This window comes from Petaurus breviceps, unplaced genomic scaffold (assembly GCF_028583685.1).
Source record: "Petaurus breviceps papuanus isolate PSGF00001 unplaced genomic scaffold, PetGlider_PUasm1.0 90602, whole genome shotgun sequence".
NCBI classification, from domain to species: Eukaryota; Metazoa; Chordata; class Mammalia; order Diprotodontia; family Petauridae; genus Petaurus; species Petaurus breviceps.
In genome coordinates, this window is record NW_027187283.1 from 212,716 (window position 1) to 231,690 (window position 18,975).

Here is an 18,975-nt window from a genome sequence, read left to right on the forward strand (position 1 = left end):
GGATGATCACATTTCAAAATAGAATATTCTTCCCTGACTAAATAATAATTTCTGAAAGATCTCTTCCTCCAAAATACTGAAGCTGAGAGAACATTTATATCTACTTTACATCCATGCCACTTTCAATTCTTTCTTTAGTGCTGCTAACATTAAATCACTATTCATTTCAACATTAGTGACGTGATACAGTTAATTATGATAATTATAGAATTAGAGACGCAATGATACATAGAGGATAGAGACCTGTCCTCAGAGTCATAAAGACCTAGGTTCTAGAACCACATGTATGACTTACTGACTTTCTATTCAAGTCAATGAACCTCTGACTGGCCCAGATAATTCCCTATGAGAAAAATGAGGGAATAAGCATTTATTTGATGTCTGTTATGTGACAGGCACCATGCCCAACACTTTACAAATGTTATCTTATTTGACCAAATGATAAAGTTCAACTGATTTTAATTAATAGAAGGAATTTCCTCCTTTAGGAAACTTGTATAGTAGTTGTAATGGTCAGCCATTACAAACTAGTCCCCCATTAGATTGTTTGGTGTTAGAATGAAATGAGACATTTGTAGATCATTTCACAATTATTGAAATACAAATTAATTAGCCACAATACAGAAAGGATGGTCAATAATAATACTTAAGCACTTACTTTGGGTAGAATACATATTCCCTCTCTCACTTTTTGAGACCATTTGGAAATATCTGGTTAACATGGTAGTGTATGATGACTCCCACTGCTTTGGGACTTTAGCCATATTTGAATTTTCCTGAGTCTACATGGCAAGGCCTTTCTATTTTTTAAAAAAATGATCAGCAAGAGTAATGTTAATGGGACTTGAAGATCTTCCCCACCCAGCCCATTAATAGGCCTCACCTAGAGCCCAACAAGAAAAGCTTGATTAGGGCAGGCTTGTTTTTCAGGAAGGCCCACAGATTTTGTTACTTTGTAATTAGACAGTGGGTCACAAGAGAGTTGTGATGTCCTCTGACCCTGAAGAAATATATATATATATACACACATATATATTACTCTGAGGTTAGCATTTTGCTTTGAGCATCACTCATGGGAAGACTGTTCCAGTGATATAGTCAGATGGGACTCTGGGTAGCCATTAAGAAGCCCTCCAGCTATGAAAACCCAATGTTGGTGCTTCTCTCTCTGGTAACTATGTATGTATTTATGTAATGATCTGACAGTTGGATCTGTTTGTTGATCTCTGATGTATGTATTATTTGGTACTATTATATGGTTAGAAGCCCTGTCTGTCTTTATGCTATTATTTCTGCTTGTAATTTCTGTTTGTAATATCTCTGATATTCAGGGTGCTGACTTTTTCCCCTGAACTAAGTATATATTGCATATGTTTGAATAAGTAAGATTGCTGACCCCTTTTAAGTTTCTTTTCTTCAGAAAAGCAGATCAAAGAACCTGTGCTAGCAGCCCTCTTTTGTGTTGGGGTTATTGGTCTTACACCCCTATAGCAGCTGCAAGTAGCATTGTTGTTACAGAGAACCACATCACTATGGCCATAGGGCACTAGGAATCTGTAGTAAGAACTGAGGAAACCATTATTTTGAATCGTAGTCCTCTGTAGCAAACAAGTTCCAGGGACAACTTCATTACTTTTCAGAGAGAAAAATCAAAGTCCCAGAATCCCTAGCAATAAAAACAACATTAAAACAATAACAAACATTCAGACTCTGATCCAAGATGTTGAGAGATGGAACCTGGCTAAGTAGTGGCCCCCATCTCATTCTTGAAGAAAAGATAATCTTCATTTCTTATTTATATACAAAGGATAAATCTCTTGCTTGAGGATTTCATGCAAGCCAGTTACTATGTTGATTTCAAGGTGATTGATATTTTTAGGTATTATAACACTTAATAGTTCATCTATAAATAAGAGGAGCTGTGTTCTAGGTTAGTGGCTGGAGTACTTACACCAAAGAATTAAAAAAAAATCTTTAAATCATCAAAAAAGAAATGGGTTCTATTTTTGAAATAGATATCTTCTATGGTTAGGATTCATAGCTATAAGATTTTGAAAGAGTAAATGACAATTTGTATCTTTCAATCTGTGATTTGAACTGAGTGAATAATCCCAAAGAGAACATTAATGGGTTGGTGTCAACTTGTAGAATAGTCTCTAGTAGAGAGTCTCAAGAATTATGCTTGAATTATGCATATAAATATTTTTATAGATTTTTTGGGGGAAAATACACATATAGGTATATATGTACAAGGGTGTGTATAGACAGATAGATAGATAGATAGGCATATATGTTTATAAACATATAGTACTTTATACAATTTGTGATCTGCCAGTCAATAAGTATTTTATTAACGTTTGCAAACATACTGGAAAGTGTACAATTGACACCTACAATGGATAGGCAACACTTTGTATAAAACAGAAATTCAAAATAAATCAAAAGGATAAAATGTTGGTTTGAGTCTATAAAATATTTATGGTGGATAAATGTAAAATATTAAATTAAATTAAAAATATCAACTTTTATGTATGATTAGATAATATTTCCTCCATATTATGCTCACAGTTTTTAGTGGACTTCAAGCTTAATATTATTCAAGAATCTAATACAGCAGACAAATAAACAAAAATATGATGAAAGGCTGTGTTAAGAGAGGCCTGAAGTGAATGATGACTTCTCTAAGCTAGTTACATCAGGATAATATTTTCAGTATTGGATAATATATTTCAGGAAGTACAATGGTAAACGGGTACTAGCATAATAGGTGATGAGGTGAAGGCTCTCTTGTTGCTTAATATAGGTAAGAGAATAGTTATGAAAGGCATAATTGTCATCTTTAACTACATGAAGGGCTGTCATATGGAAGGGAAATTATACTTATTTTTCTTGGCCCTTGATATAAAGAACCTGGAACAATGGAGAAAAGTTGAAAATGAAAAGACTTAAAGCTTGTTGGAAGAACATTCAAAAGTGGAATAAAATTGACCCTGAAATTAATGTGCTTCCCCCCTCCCCCCCCCCACACTTAAGATCTTAAAACCAAGGTAGAATATTTACTTACTGAATATATTTTAACCATATGACCTCCAAGGTCCTTTCCAACTCAGATTATTTTTTTTCCCTAGGATTCACAACTTCAGTGGTTCAGAAATAACTGTATGGATGACAGTTCATTATTTCTCACTAGCCTTAAATATGACCATACTTCACTCTGGCCATTTTCTTATAAGCTACACCACTGGTGCTTCACCAACTACATTCAACCTTCAGAGGTCATTCCCTAAGCCACTCAAATAAGAAAATACAGCTATACTATCCTGACAGGAAGGAAGCTGCCATTTCTAGCCTGCCTTGGTTCTGACTGTTGTTCAACCCCGTCATCTTATTGCAGTCTTCACTATTGCTACGAGACACTCTATCATTTCTGGAAAGAGTATGTCAGTTGCTTTCTCTATTGCTCCTTCACCTTCCTATGACTTCACAAATTAAACTATCCTTTGGCCAGTATGAACAGGCAGTTTTCAGAGGAAGAAATTAAAAATATCTATAAGCATATGGAAAAAAATGTTCTAAATCACTACTGATTAGACAAATGAAAATCAGAACAACTCAAATGTACCACATCTCACCAGTCAGATTGGCTAAGATGACAAAACAGAAAAACAATGAATGCTGGAGAGGTTGTGGAAAAATTGGAACACTAATGCATTGCTGGTGATGTTGTGAACTGATTCAGCCATTCTGGAGAGCAATTTGGGACTATGTCCAAAGGTCTATTAAAAAATAGCATATACCCTTTGACCCAGCAATACTACATGTAGGACTGTATATCAAAGAGATCATAAAAATGGGGAAAAGGACCCATATATACAAAAATGTTTATAGCAACTCTTTTTGTGGTGGCAAAGCATTAGAAATCAAGGGGATGCCCATCAATTGGGGAATGGCTAAATAAGTTGTGATATATGAATGTAATGGAAGACTATTATGCTATAAGAAATGAGGAACAGACAGACTTCATAATAACCTGGAGAGACTTAAACTGATGCTGAGTGAGGAGAGCAGAACCAGGAGAACTTTGTATACAATTACAGACACATCTTATCTGTGATGACTAACTTTGATGGACTGGGCTCCTCTCAGCAATGCAAGGTCATAGGACAGTTCCAAAAGTGATGGAAAGGGATAGCCACATCCAGAAAAAGAACAACAGAGTCTAAATGCAGATGGAAGCAAACTACTTGCTCTCTCTCTTTTTTTTTGTTTTGTTTTGTTTCATTCCTCTTGTTGTTCTTTCCATTCGTTGTAATTCCTCTTTAAAACCTGACTAATGTTTAATGCGCAGGTATTTGTAGAACCTATATGGGATTGCATGCCACCATGGTGGGGAGGGGAAGGGGGAGGAGAAGGAAGGGGGAAAATTTGGAACTCCAGGGATTGTGGAACTGAATGTTGTAAACTAAAAGTAAATAAATAATTTTTTAAGGGAAAAATATCCTTTGGCCATCACTCTCTTACATTCATTTCACACCTCTTATTAGAATGTAAATTCCTTAAAAGCATGGATTCCATTTTTTCTTTTTTTTTGTATTCCCAGAAGCAAGCATATTGTTTAACACATTGTAAGTTGTTAATACATGCTTCCCCTGCCCCATTTCATTTGTTCATGATTCTGTGAACCACAATTAAGAATAAGGATAGTGATATTTGTTCCATATTTGACTGCTGTTGTTTCCTAATAGATTATAATTAGGGTCTCTTTCCTGAAGCTCTGACTTACTGTGTGGTTGTCTGAATTTCTTCTCTTGCTTTAATTTGCAGATAATCATTCAAAGTTAATACTTAAACAACAGTGAATACTCTGGCCACACCATCTGAAGACCAGGTTTGTTACATTTCATGACTAGGCCAGGATTCTCTGTTATCCTTAAGAGGATTTGTGGAGGTGTTTAGTCTCTATCTTTGTTTCAGACTCTCACCAATTATATCCTCCCAATCTGAGTGTGTCTCTGGCACTTCAAATGCCTTTAAGTATTTAATAATCAGATTATTACTACATCTTTGTATAATGTAATAATAATGATGTGATAAACTACATCAAAAATATTGCAAAAACAAACATACCTAAGGTTAATAATCCACCCTACACTACCTGAGTTTCTTTGGATAAGAAAGGGATTGTATTCCTAGTTTAACTCAATTCCTATGTAGTACAATTCTACCAAGTTCCAAATCTTGAAGTTGTCTGGGCTAAGTTCCTAGAACTGTTGCTTCTCATGGATTTCTTAGACAAGTAGCAATATCCTTCCTAGAATCATGCCTGTAAAGTTGTTATGGCTCAAGCTCCTAGGTTAGGGTACTTTACCCCCTGTCCTTACGACTGAAAAGGACAAAGAAAAAGACCAAAACTCCAAGCTCATTTAGCAGTGCTGTAGGACCTGAAAGGGTGGAGTAGCAACCCTTTCTCTGCCCCTCCCCCACCCCCAGAACTTAATTCATAGCACCTGTGCTAGGAATGAATAGGATTTCATTCTCTGAACTCTGCCAAAAAGATATTGAAACTGTGCCAGTATTGCAATGTTGAAGATATATCCAATTTAAACTATAAAACCAATAGAGAGACGTTGTTTGCATCCACTTGGAAGGTGAATACAGAATATCTTCTCCAAAAAGTATATCCCTACATTCTCGCAAATGAGCACGTCCACCTTTTATGACTTGGGCAAGTGCAACAAACCCCTAAGTAATAAACTAATGACTAAAGGATGGTCATATAATATACATCATCAAAAAGCAATGTTGGGGGGCGGCCAGGTAGCACAGCGAGTAAGAGCACTGGCTCCAGTGTCGGGATGACCTGGATCAAATCCGGGCTCAGATACTCAGCATCACACCCAGAAATAACTGGCTGTGTAACCTTGAGCAAGTTACTTAACCCCGATTGCTAAAAAAAAAATTAAAAAAAAAGCAATGTTGGGCTGTTTACTACAGACAAAAATTATTTTGTGCCCTTGTTAGGCAACACCCATATCAATGACTATAGACTCTGCTTTAGAAGACATGTAGACCACACTTTATTTTCATTAGTAGACTGTTTTCATGAAATTACTATGATCTAAACATTTATCATCTTATGGTGAATCCTGTGCTGATGAGTCTCTGAATTTTTTAGGTTGGTCCTAGATCAATAGATATAAATTTAATGTATGTACCTTTGTTCAAAACTTTTCCAACTGGAAAGTCCTGCCAGAGATAAGCATCCACTCTCATAGCCTTAGGGAAGTCAGTGTAGTAATCTCTATGAGATGGTGAACTCGCAGGGTAGGGTTTTACTAGGAGACAAAGTTTGCAAACTTTAAATGTAAATGTTTAAAGCATGTGATTTATGCAAAAAAGGTAAGAAGTAAGGGTATACGGAACATGCTGTGGTGAAGAGAGGGATTGGAGAGGAAAAAAAAATAGGCATATACTTCTAAAAGTATGAAATGGTCTGGAGTTAAGCTAAAGTACAGTTCAGATAGGAAATAGTGGTAAAGTTCTATTCAGGATTAGCTTCTTCCTTTACTTCCTTCCCTCCCTCCCCCTTCCCTTCTCTTTCCTCTTCTTAATGAATCCCCTCCTCATTACATGTCTTTGTACAGAGTTACAGATTCAGGTGCTAAAAAGATTTTAAGGTGGGCCTAAAAGACATCTGACTCTACTAAAGGATAGAAATATATATATATATATATATACATACATATATATATGTATGTATATAAAACATTAGAACCACATTACTTGAAATCACTTCTGTATAGTCAGCCTAATGGGCCTGAGATATAGTGAGCATAAATTTAATGACAATCAACACACCATTATTCAAGTCCTGTCTTGATGTGTCATCCTAAGTATGATTTGTAGATGATGCTGATGAAATTATTCAGAAAGCCAAATGTGAAGTCTGTAATGAGTCCAAGTAGGACATTTGGAAATGATCTCCTTACTAGAGTCCTAGTTGCCTTTGAAGCACACTGCCAAGCCTGCTCATCTTCAAAAAGACAAGTTTATTTTATTGTTCTAGTGTTTTGTTCACTCCTTTCTGCTCCCATCAACATATAATTAGAGAGTATTTGAAAAAGCAGGAGCAAGTGACAACTTTTGATTTACATAGCTAGTGTATATTTTGATCAGTTGGCAAGCTTTTAAATAGATATGTTTATTAAACTTTGTATTGATTCACTGTATACAGGACAGACATGGAGGCTAAATTTACAAAAAGGGTGGAGGTTTATATCTTCTTGGTAAATTGACCAAATCTGTCCATCAGTTAACAGAGTTCATAAGCACCTGCTTTAAGTTAATAATTCTCTTCTTAAACATTATGAAAGCTTAGAGGGATTGAAGAACCAGGAAAAGAAAGTGGAAGAGACCCTTAAATGAACATTTTTTTTTAAACTTTAGCCCCAGAGACAAAGCAAGAGGCTATGTGATTTTAGTATGGAGTGAGGGGCTCATATTCTAGGGCTCTTAACAGAGACTTAAAAGAAATTTGACTATAATCAAGTGAGGAAAAAAGAGAAAAAACATAATGCAAAACATTGGATCTATATTATTATTAATCCATGTTGCATATTGTCATCAGAATGTTAGTTTAATACAAATTTACACCTTATAGCCTCTGTAACAACTAGACAACACATACTATATATATATATATATATATAAATATGTGTGTATATATGTATATGTGTGTGTGTATATATATATCTATATCTATCTCTATATACATATTTAGCCTTTAAAACCATTAAGAAATATGCCAGAAAAATATGATGAAAGTGTGCTTCTTGGAGAAATAAAAAGTAGTTGTCTGTACCGCTCGGCCTATCCTTGTATTACTCCCAACTAAATCCAAAACTAAGGATTCAACAAGCACTAATTAAATGCCTACTATGTGCTAGGTTCTGGAATAAGCCTATGCCTTCAAGGACTTTACATTTGTCAAACCAAAAGTTTGGTTAAAGGAAACAAAGGGACTAAGTGATATACATTTTTATCATTTATTCCCTTAAAGCTAGCAGCTATGTGCTGCACGGAGCCAGAACCTAAGTTCTGTCTGCTTGAGCAAAAGAATGAGAAAGCTTAAATACATTTTAGAACCATCCCAATTCAGGGACACTGTGTCACTAAAATGTATGATCTCCCTAAATGTTTAATCACTGAATGAGAAAGGAATTTTCTTAATTGGATAGGTGGTAAATACAATAAAATTAAAAAGTTGACAAAGTGTCGATAGAAATTATGACCCAAGATATCTCAGTTTTCTTTACCTTTAACATGGCATAACATAACACATGTCCAAAACATATTAAGATAAGAAAAAGTCCCATTACTCAGGTTAGTACCATGGGTTAAGGATCTCATCCTTAATGGCCATAAAGTCAGCCCCATCTGGCTTTGTTGACATCGGAAGTGGTATTCTCTGAGTTTAGATCCAGACTCTTCTTCTAGTTGATTAGTTCAGGTCCTGGTTCTTATTGAGGCTATTAAATTGATATTAAATGATTATCACATTCTAATGGTGGAGAAGTGATGTGAATAATTAGGTATATATATATATAGTATGTATATAACTATATATAGTATGTACGGAGTAGATATAAATTAATTTCAGAAGGGAAAGCAGTAGCCACTTCATTGTGAATACAGGAAAGGATCCATCTTTCCACAATAGTTTCTGAAACTCCAAAATTTGTAAGATTTTTCTCTATTTAGAGACTAAAACTATCATTTTCACCTATAATGTTTAAAGACACAGTTCTAAATTCATCTCCATCATTTGTACTTCTCTTTTGTCCTGGTAATAAGGTGACCTTAAATTAAAAAGACAAAAAACAATTTTGTGGTCTAGTCTCTCATGTAGAGATTCTACTAATCAAAATTAACATTTTAATTATTGGAAGGGGAGTTTATTGAAGTATAAAGGTCCCCATGATTCCAAATCTCAATTATGTTAGTTTTGCTTTGCCACCAAAAGAGTCTTGAGATGTGCAGTAATTAGAAACTGGTATGAGAACTTCATACATACTTGGTTTCAAAGAACTGAAGCACTTGCTTACAGTATGTACATTCTGATTTTATTTCCTGTAGGATGTATACAGCCATTAAGTAAGTCTAAGCAGAGGGAAATTGTAATGTTATTCAATTTATGTGTAATAATAAAATTATAATATTTTAGTACAAAATGATAAGATAAGGAAACTCTAACTTTAAATTGCCATGTGGTGCATTTAAAGTGGAAAAAGTCTCCAGAAATAGAGGACTGTGCTTGTAATACACTCTATGAGGCAAGCTGAGGCTTGAGTTCAGGAGTTATGAGCTTTGGTAAAGGTGAAACTCATCAGGTGGGTAGCACAATGAATAGAGTTCTGGGTTAGGCAACAGGAGGACTCATCTTCTAGAGTTCAAATTTCACTTCAGACACTTACTTCAGAGCAAGTCATGTAACCATATTTGTTTCATTTTCCTCATCTGTAAAGTGAGTTGGAGAAGGAAATGGCAAACCACTCCAGTATCTTTACCAAGAAAACTTCACATGGGGTCGTGAAGAGTCAGACATGACTGAAATAACTAACAACAACAAAAAAAGCCTGATCAAGTGTATGTACAAATGAAGCCCAAAAAAGGTGAGCCCCATGAGGTGGAGGATTTCCAGGGACTGGGCAAAAGTTTTCATCTTGAACAGTATTGGGATTAACCTATGCTTGGAAACAGCTAGGCTTCCAGCCTGGGTGAAATAAGGGAACTCAGTCTCAAAGCGAAATAAAACAATACCACCACCAACAAAACATCATAAAATTTAAATGTCATCTCTCTTTATAGCACATTTTAAACAGATTTCCCATAGAATCTCAAAGATCACAATATATTTTAGAACTGTGTAATCTAAGCCATGCCTGAACAAGATTCCATTCTACAACATTCCAGGGATGTGTTCATATAACCTTTGTTTTAAGATCAATAGCTAGGGATAATTTCCTATTTTCAGAAATAATTCATTCCATTTTACTGTAACTCTAAATGTTAGGAAGTTGAAAACCTGCCTCCTTACAACTTTTATCCAATCAATCCTACTTCTTATCCAAGAAGTATTATTTTTTTTAATTTTCAAATGCTTTATTAACTTCTGATTTACATCATTTATTTCCGCCAGATTTTGAGTTACAAATTTTCTCCCCGATGTTCCCCTACCCACCGCCCCAAAATAGCAGTCCCACAGGATTTCCGCTCCTCCATTCTGCTCTCTCCCATATTTTCTCCCATACCCCTTTCGACTTTTCCAGTGGATCTCTATGCCCCAGTGCCTGTATAGCTTATTTCCTAATTACATGTAAAATAGTATTGATAATAGTATATATATATGAATTTCATTTTAAAAATTTGAATTCCAGATTCGTTCCCTTCCTCCCTTGTCCTCCACCCTTACTGGGAAGATAAGCAGTTCAGTATAGGTTGTACATGTATAGCTAATGCAAAACAATAACAGAGTAGATATGCTGTAAAAGACTGACTATACTTCCTTCCCTCCTATCTCACCTCCTACTTGTTCTATTCTCTACTTTGATCTTGTCCCTTTTCAAAAGTGGGTGCTTCCAACTTCCTTTCCCCCAAGTCTGCCCTCCCTTCCATCATACCCCCTCTCAACCCCTTCTCCCCCTACTCTCCTGGAGGGTGAGATACCCTATTTAGTCTGTATTTCATTCCCTCCTCAAGCCAGATTCAATGGGAATAAGATTGGCCCATTCCCTTTTGCCTTGCTATTCTTCCCCTCCATTGTAACCATTTTCCCTTGCCTCTTCTATATGAGATAGTTCACCCCATTCTGTCGTTCCCCATCTCCTCTCATTATATTCCTCTCTCACCTCTTAATTTCACCTTTTAAGTATCATCCCTTCCTGTTACATTGGTCCTTTGTCCTCTATGTATACCTGTAAACATATATACACACATTCACATATGTATTCATATGCCCATATACCCTCACATATAGACATATATATAGATATAGATATATAGATATATTTCTATACCTTTCAACTACTGGGAAAAGTTTCATAAGTTACAATTATTGTTTTTCCATGTAGAAATGTTAATAGTTCAACTTTGATAAGTTTCTTATGATTTCTTTTCCCTGTTGACCTTCTCATGCTTCTCTTGCTTCCTGTATCTGAATGTCAAATTTTCTATTCACCTCTTGTTTTTTCAGCAAGAATGCTTGAAAGTCCTCTATTCCACTGAATGACCACATTTTCCCCTGAAACATGATACTCAGTTTTACTGGGTAGGTGAATCTTGTTTTTAATCCCAGCTCTTTTGACCCCTGGAATATCATATTCCAAGCCCTTCGATCACTCAGTGTAGAAGCTGCCAGATCCTGGGTTATCCTGATTGTGTTTCCACAATATTCAAATTGTTTCTTCCTGGCTGCTTGTAATATTCTCTCCTTAATCTGGGAATTCTGGAACGTGGCTATAATATTCCTAGGAATTTTCTTTTTGGGATCTTTTTCAGGAGGTGATCAGTGGATTCTTTCAACCTCTATTTTGCCCTCAGGTTCTAAAACATCAGGGGAGTTTTCTTTGAGAACTTCCTGGAGGATGATTTCTAGGTTCTTACTTTGATCATGGCTTTCAGGTAGTCCAATAACTTTTAAATTATCTCTCCTGGATCTATTTTCCAGGTCAGTGGTTTTTCCCATGAGATATTTCACATTGCCTTCTATTCTTTCATTTATTTGGATCTGTTTAACAGCATCTTGATTTCTTATAATGTCACTAGCTTCCATTTGCTCCAATCCAATTCTGAAGCAATGATTCTCCTCAGTGAGCTTTTGAGATTCTTTTTCATCTGGCAAATTCTGCTTTTTAAGGCATTCTTCTCCTCATTGCCCTTTTGAGCCTCTTTTGCCATTTGAGTTAGCCTATTTTTTAAGGTGTTATTTTCCTCAGTCTGGCTGTTGTTTCTCATTTTGTAATTTTCTTGCATTGTTCTCATTTCTCTTCCCAATTTTTCCTCAACTTCTCTTATCTGCTTCTTAAGGTCCTCTATGGCCTGTGACCAGCTAGTATTTTCTTTTGAAGCTTTTGGTGCAGGAGTTCTGACTTCACTGTTTTCCTCCTGTTCCATGCTTTGCTCTTTTTTGTCCCCAAAATAGGAGTCTGATATTGGAATCTTCTGTCTTCTTTGCCTGCTCATGTCACCCCTTAGTCACTTGACCCCTGGGCTTTTTGCCACAGTAGTCTGCCACCAGACAGGGGAAATATCCCAAACGCTGGGGTTTTCTCAGCTGCCAGTGGTATTGGATGGGTGCCCTCTCTGATGCCTCCACACTCTCTGGCAATCTTGAAACATACCCCAGGACCTCCACCTTAGACTGCAATCCAGATCCAATCATGTTAAAGCAAGAGTAATTACCCCTTATACTGGTGCTTGGTCCACCCACACTCGGCAGGCCAGGAGCTGAAGCTGCCAAGTGGCACTGGCTTGCTGTGCCAGCGTCTCAGTGGCTTCTCACCCCAGGGGGGAAAAGCCATGCACCCCCCACTTACTGGGTCCCAAAATCCAGACTGCACTGGCCTCTCACTTTGTCCTTTACATCTATGTGTTGATAAATCTGGAAATGGCCACAGCTGCTGCTGATCTGGAGTCCCTCCGGAGAGGGGCTGGTCAGGACCCCCCGAAGCTAAAGCCTCTGTGTGGGGTTGTGCTCAGCTCCCAGAGCACTGTGCTAGCCAATTCCTGCCAGCCTGCCGGGCTGTCCTCAGCTGGAGGTTAGCTTCTCTGTGTCATTTTGTGGGTTCTGCAGCTCCAAAGTTTGTTTACAGTCCCCTTTTTGCATGGATTGGGGAAGGTGGAAGCAGGAGCCAGGGGGGGCCCTGCTTCTAGTCCGCCATCTTGACTCTGCCCCAAGAAGTATTCTAATACCTTTTCTGCTTGGTAACCTCAGTAACAAGACAGGCCAGAGAAAAGATGGCATAAGCAATCAATCATTCTTTTTATTTATATTCATTTCAAAACCTTATTGTACTGTGAAAATTATGAAGATGGTTTAACAAAGCAGAAAGCGTGCTATTTGTTTGCTGTTGTTTTTAGGCAAATCTTGCCTCTGCCACTTCTACCTGTGTAAATTTGTGTAAGTCAGATCAAGCCTCTGGGCCTCAATTTTCTCATAGATGAATTCAGGATACTGCATAGTATGAAATCTCTCTTAGTTAACTAATCTTTAGTTATAACCCTATGATTCTCATAACTATACCAGGTCAAAAGAGACTTTCTGAAATGTTTCAAACGGAGACAGCTAGGTTGTATAATGTTGGATAGAGTGCTAGACTAGGAATCAGGAAGACCAAATTTGAATTGTGCCTTAGAGACTTGCTAACTTTGTGACCATAGACAAATTATCTTCTATCAGATTAAGTTCTTTAATTTTAAGATGGAGGAGGAGGGCAGCTGGGTGGTACAGTGGATTGTGTGCCAGGTCTGAAATCAGGATGACTCATGTTTCTGAATTCAAATCTTGCCTCAGACACTTCTGTAAGGGTTATGGGATTTAAATATCTTCCATGCCCCATTGGACTTGCTGACATAGCAGGAAGGGGTTGGGCAAGAGGAAGCAGAAGCCAAGCTAGAGTTCCTGCAGTGACTGGCAGTGGCGGCCACAGTGGCAGCAGCAGCAGAGGCAGCGGCACTGGCAGTGGTCGTGCCGAGGTGGAGGTAGAGGCGCGAAGCCCTTTTTGAGCCAGCCAGAATTTCTGCCAAGGATTCCTGCTGAGGAGTGCCAGGGGCTGGAGCTGCTAAGAGCATGCTTCCTGAATGCTGAGTAGTTGCTGTGAATGGGGAGAGGAAGACCTTTGCCTGAGGTAGCCTGTTCTGTTTTAAAGGCTTGAGAATGTGGGTGCTTTATACTTTATCTACCTGTGCCAATTTCATAACTACTCTGATGGCTTTGACTTTCTGGTTTTGGGACTCAGTCATTTGGTATTTTAATAAATGTTCTAGCTTTATCCCCCATATAGAGATCCTGATATATTTTGTGATTAATAACCACATCAGCATATTTATAATTGCCATAGGCATTGTGAATATTGCATTGATGATACAACTTCTTAGCTGTGTGAGCCTGACAAGTCACTTAATCTTGTTTACCTCAGTTTCTCATCTGTAAAATGAACTAAAGAGGGAAATGGCTACTCACTCCAGTATTTTTGACAAGAAAACCTCAAATGGGGTCACAAAGGGACATACATGACTGAATAACAACAAATTGTAAAATGGGGATAATAGCACCTACCTTCTAGGGTTCTTGAGATAGCATGTGAAATGCTTTGAAGGCCTTAAAGGACTATAAATATTACATTTATGAATAATGATGATGGTGGTGATAACTATAGTTAACAGAGAAAAACTAAAGCACTCTATTTTGTCTGCAACTCCTGTATCTTGTCCCTGACTTTGTATTGCAGTTCCTACCATGTCTACTACCTTCCTTACTGCTGGAGCTTCAAGGACAGTCCTACCTATTAGGGCAGGGTTAAAGAAATAGCTTAACTGAAGAAGAGCCTTTCAGTTTACTAGCCCTAGCAACAGACTCTGTCCAATTAAAGATAGCAGCACATCTCCTATTCCTACCCTACAATCCCCCAGCAACAGCCCTGTCTAATCAACAAGTACCCCATAGGGCTAGCAAAGTGGAACAGTGACTAGAGCACTGGCCCTGGAGTCAAGAGGACCTGAGTTCAGATCCGACCTCAGACACTTAACACAAAACTTAGCCATGTGACCTTGGGCAAATCACTTAACCCCAACTGCCTTACCTTCCCCTCCCTCAAAAAAAAAGAAGTACCCCATAACCAATGCACCTCCTGTCTAAATTTCAACCTATGGAAGTTTGTCCTTTTGTTCTGTCAGTTAGTTTCTCACCATAGATACATGGCTCCCTTCCTGATAAACTCAATAAATCTTTGTTTCCTAAATTTATGGAAATTTGGTTCTGAGATTTTGGTTCCAATCTTGGTTTGTTGCAGCACTAATAATTTTATACATATGATGATGATAATGATGATGATGATGATGATGGTGATGATGATGATGATGATGATTTTATGGGAATATTCACAGGCAGCACCAACTAGTAGGAAATATAAAGATAAAAGTAAGGGACTGCAGACTGTTGTTGTTTTTTAAATTTTTTGTGACCCCACTTTTGTTGTTGTTGTTGTTGTTTGGTAAAGATATTGGAGTGGTTTACCATTTCCTTCTCCAGGTCATTTAAAGAAGAGGAAAATGAGGCAAGCAGGGTTAAGTGACTTGTCCAGAGTCACACAGCTAGGAAGTATCTGAATCCAGATTTGAAATCATGTTTTTCTGAATCCGGGCCTAGCACTCTAACCACTTAGCCACCTATCTACCCTGGTGAACTATGAATACTTAGGTTTAAAGGTTAATTTCCTCCTACTATTATTTATATTAAAATGAGCAGGTAGAGCTAGATGACTGATAAAGTCATATTTAACTCTAAATGCTATGAATATGAATGATTAAAAGACACGTTATAATCTGACTAGAAGAATTTTTTTTTTAAGCATAAAGGAACAAGAGGGCTACCGAAGGATTTGTGGATATTAAGTTTGAGTCTCCTCTTCTAGCTCAACAAAAATTTGCTAATTTTCTCATCTTTTTCTATTTGATCATCCTATAGTGAAAAAGAGAAAAGAATTGATTCATGTTACTAGTAGTATAGAATAGTATCTACCCCTGGTGCCAGAAATATATACATTCCTGAGAATACCAGGCTTGAAATCATTTTCCTTTTGTTCCCTTCCAACCTGGCAATGCTCTTTCAAAAATATATTAATCAGAACTGAAATTAATATTCCAGATCTTATCTACCCAGGGCTGAATACCCTGTAGCTGTTACTACATTTATTTTTAAATCTTATTTATTCTATTAATACAGTTTAAGATTAGCTTTCCAGTCTGCCATGTCACTATTGATTCATGATGAGCTTGCAAAATCAATAGATATTTTCAAGCAAATTTTTCTCTAGTTACACTTCTCTACTTTTTTGTATTTTCTTGGACTTATAAATAAATAATGTGTGTGTATATACATATATAGATACCTAAATATATATCTTTACAGTTTATGTTATTATTTTTAAAGACAATGTTATGGGTGAATAAAATAAATATCAGAAAAAAATCCTATAGTACATTGTAATGGATATCAGAAGGTCTAAAGTAAAGGGCATTAGTCACTTTTGAAAAGGAGTGATTACATATATTTAGTGTAATCTGGGATAAGTGACACCTTGGACAATGCCTTTGAGGATGGCAAGGCTTTCAATATGCAGAGATAGTAGTAGAAATTTTCTCAGTAGAAAGGACAGTCAGGATCAAAAGATATTTGCTGAAACAATGATGATGAGAAAATGAAATAGTAAATGAAAGGACTGAAAAACTTATCTGAGGTAGATTGTGAGGAGCTTTGGATATCAGACTAAAGTGATTGTGACTTATTTTAATTTATTATACTTTGCCTTTTTTTTCTTTTCCTTCATTAAGGAGAGTAGACTGATGATTTTTGAGAAAAGAGATGGCAGAGAAAAGCTTTGCATTGAAAAGGTGTGACAGAGGTGAAAAATTATTAGAAAAAGGAGAGATTAGAAGAAGAAAAACCCATGAGGGACCTCCAGTTAATGGTTGATAAAGGCTTAAACTTTAGAGTGGGGAAAGAAATTGAATTATGTGAATTGAAGAAAAGTTAAAATACCTGCAATATTTTTCAGGTGTTATGCAGAACACCTGAAATACAGATTTAATACTTTTTTGGAGAAGAAAATGAATCAAAAATAACCGCTAGTTTTCAAGGCTGTATGCCTTTGAAAATGTTGCTAGCCTTTGGAAGAGGCTTATGTGTGAATATATCATCCCTTCCATGTTACTATATGGCCCTTCCAGACCTCATATATAAAGAACTGGTCTTTGGTTTGGCTTGAGTAGATACTAGTTATTTTATATTATATGGGGACTTCTGAAAGCCCAGAGATGTGACTAAACTAGAATATATCAGATTATGTTCTTAATCTGATGATGTTTAGTATTGTTGTGACCCTAGCCTTAATTTTTTATGAGCAATGAAGGGGCCACTAAAAATAATCTTATGGTTGGATTGTTCCATTATACCAGTATGTAATACTTCAGATTGATGGGAACTTTTTGAGGTGAAGAAACCACAAAACCCTGTTTAGGTACTCATGAAATCATTTACATCTTTTGGAAATCAGGGCACTGAGATAATTTCATATAAGAAATAATCATAGCACTGTAGAATCATAGAAAGGACCAATGAATCCTGCCTTATGTCCTATGAAAGGATACCTTCTACTACGTTCTAAATGTGATTAAGTAGTCTGTTTGAATATTTGTGTGTGTATTGTACAGAAGGAGGAGGTTAACATCTTAAGGATATAGTGCTATATCAACTAATAACATGCCACATTGGGAAGCATATTGGGTGTACTGAGTGTCACCAAGAGACACACCTAAATAGCTCAAAGGAATATAATAAATATCAGTGGAAATCATATCCCTAGAAAAGCATAACAAGGTGAGAGTGATAGATTTCAGCAATTTGGATTTCAAATAAAAAACTCTTGAGATTTCTACAGAGAAGGAGAAATTGTTTTATGTAGATTATTTAAGATAGATAATAGATTTAGTAGACCACTACTGATTTTGAGAAATGATTATTTAATTTCTGCTAAGAGAACCAAGTATATCAGTGTACATATCAAAAATAGGGGACAGTTTTACATTTTGTGGCTTAGATCTATATGAGGAAAGACCAAGACCAAGTTAATGTGACTCATTTTCATGACTTCTGTTTATGATTGATGGTTCATGCTAAAAAAAAATCCAGTCAAATTTTCTTTTTTTCTCTTGGAACTTGTCTCATTCACCTAACACTGATAAGGAGCTTCTTAGATCTATTCCCATTGGGTAAGTAGGTTCTTTGAGTTCCACTAGGCAAGTCTGCCAAGGATGTGGAGGAGTTTAGATATCTATCACCTAGGAAAAGAAGACATTGACAAGAGGGTATATGAAATGAAGAAAAGGTTCAGTTACTTGTTGTGTGCCAGAAATACCATGACAGACCTTTATCTTTAACTTGGGTAGGAAAATCTGATTTCTGGCAAAAAAAAATAAAAACAAACAAACAAAAACCCTACAGACACCTTGATTACTTCACAATTATTTCTAGGGCTGGCCTTTTATGGATGTGGCCTTAGATTCAATATCACACAGCAAAGTATGTGTTTATTGTTCACAACTTCATTGGCACAAAAAGTAATGGGATCTTTGTCCATGTTTACTATACTCTGATTCATGTTCAAGTGAAACTATGGATGGATATTATGTCTAACAATAATAACTAAGTAAGAATCATAGAGGCTAGTGTTATTATTTCCACTTCACAGAAGAAAACTTAAGGGGTATACCTCAAACTGAAAAATCTAGTGGAAGGGGGGAGTAGAACTACTTCTTTAGCAATGGTTTGCTGTGGTGAAGTCTGAACTTTTCTCACATTTCCATGGGGAGGAGACAACAGTAACCATACATTCATGGGATATATTTTTTTTTTTTTGTCATAAGATCATGGAAATTTGTCTTCCGTTATCTACCTACAACTCTAGATTTTCTACTATATCCATTACCTGTACTTTAGTTTCCTGTTGTCTCAAATAGGAAATGGCACTAGTGAATGGAATGGGGCTTTATATGGTTCATATAATCTATATCAGAAGTATTTTTTTCCTCTTGAGTAATTTTTTGGCATGAGATCTGAGAATGAGCACAATGCAGACTTTATTTCTTCTTAATCTCTTCTTTTTTGAGTTTGATAGCTGTGACAATATTGAGGAAATACAT

The 18,975-nt window shown here is 36.5% G+C and overlaps 1 long non-coding RNA gene across 2 annotated transcripts in view; it reads left to right on the forward strand.

The window, feature by feature from the left end:
- Nucleotides 1-956: 956 nt before the first annotated feature.
- The window catches only part of LOC138142738 (uncharacterized), a 43,529-nt gene continuing 25,510 nt past the window's right edge, over nucleotides 957-18,975 (forward strand). Inside the window, exons 1-3 of one of the 2 annotated variants that reach the window (XR_011163532.1) lie at nucleotides 957-1,179; nucleotides 4,825-4,888; nucleotides 9,525-9,671. This is a non-coding gene — a long non-coding RNA (uncharacterized lncRNA). The remainder of the gene's footprint in view (nucleotides 1,180-4,824; nucleotides 4,889-9,524; nucleotides 9,672-18,975) is intronic. The other variant, XR_011163531.1, reaches the window with a different exon arrangement.